This window comes from Gopherus flavomarginatus, chromosome 4 (genome assembly GCF_025201925.1).
Source record: "Gopherus flavomarginatus isolate rGopFla2 chromosome 4, rGopFla2.mat.asm, whole genome shotgun sequence".
NCBI classification, from domain to species: Eukaryota; Metazoa; Chordata; order Testudines; family Testudinidae; genus Gopherus; species Gopherus flavomarginatus.
Window position 1 is genome coordinate 135,955,594 of NC_066620.1, and position 1,347 is coordinate 135,956,940.

A 1,347-nucleotide genomic window follows, 5' to 3' on the forward strand; every position below is an offset into this window, starting at 1 on the left:
ATAGACTCAAATATAATAAATCTCTTAAATGAAGCAAACAGTACCACAAAATCTCTATGGCTAGAAATACCATACTTGAATAATAAGAATATAGGAGTGGGAATATACTACCAACCACCTGACTAGGTGATTGTGAAATGCTCAAGGAGATTAGAAAACCCAGTAATAATGGGGAATTTCAACTACTCTAATACTGACTGGGTGCAAGTCCCCTCCGGACAGGATTCAGAGATAACATTTCTAGACACCATTATTGACTGCTTCTTTGATCAGTCAAGGGCAGAGGCAATTTTTGATTTGGTCCTAAATGGAGCACAGGATCTGGTCGAAGAGATGAATGTAGCTGTCCCATTCAGTAATAGCAATGTGATGGGGTTGCTCTACTCACCACTGGACAGCACCTCACCCTGGAGGTTCTGGGGATTAGTTCTGCTAGGCCAGTGCCCCTTCCTGCAGTTGCATTCCATCTCTCTCTCTCTCTCTCTCTCTCTCGGTCTGCAGCCCCTCTCTGTCTCCAGGTGCTGCTGCTTCCTCATCATGAGTCGACCCTTCGGCCAGGTCACTCAGTGGTTTCCCCTTCTGGGGTGGTCTTTCAAAGTCTCTTACTACAAGCAGCATCAGGCCAGCCACACGCCCGTTTCCCTGTCTATGTCAGTTAAGTAGTGACTCTGGTAGTCTTTGTATCCACTGCCCTTAACAACACCACTCTGCAGTGGTTGGTAGAGGAACCCAGGCCCACCCTCTGCACTTGGTTCCAGCCCAGGGTCCTACAGAGAGCAATTAAGGTCTTCATCCATACCACCTTAATGCTCTCAACCAATGGATTTCTTCCTACCATGCTGCTTCTCCCTTTCCTTCTCCCTTACCTCAGGGAGAGGGACTGCAGGATGGATGGATGGATGGATTGATTGATTCCTTCCTTCCTTGCTTCCTATCTCTCCCACCCCCCGACTCACCCTCCACAGTTGCTGGCCTCTGGGCTTTATAGAAGCCCCACTTGTTCCTTCACAGATTAGCTTTCTTCTAATTAACTCCCTCCACACAGCCTAATTCTCCCCCATTTGCAGCTTAATTAGCTGATTGGGCCTACTTTGCCAAATTGAGCTTTTGCTGGGCTGCTGTGGGGAGTACACCCCATCATAAGTGACCGTAATGTAATTAAATTTAACATCCCTGGGGGAGGAGAGAGGGAGATTAAAAAAATCCACCACAGTAACCTTTAACTTCAGAAAAGGGAACTACACAAAAATGAGGAAGATATTTAAATGGAAACTAAATGGTACAGTCACAAGAGTGAAATGCCTGCAAACAGCATGGAAACTATTTAAAAACACTATAATAGAGGCT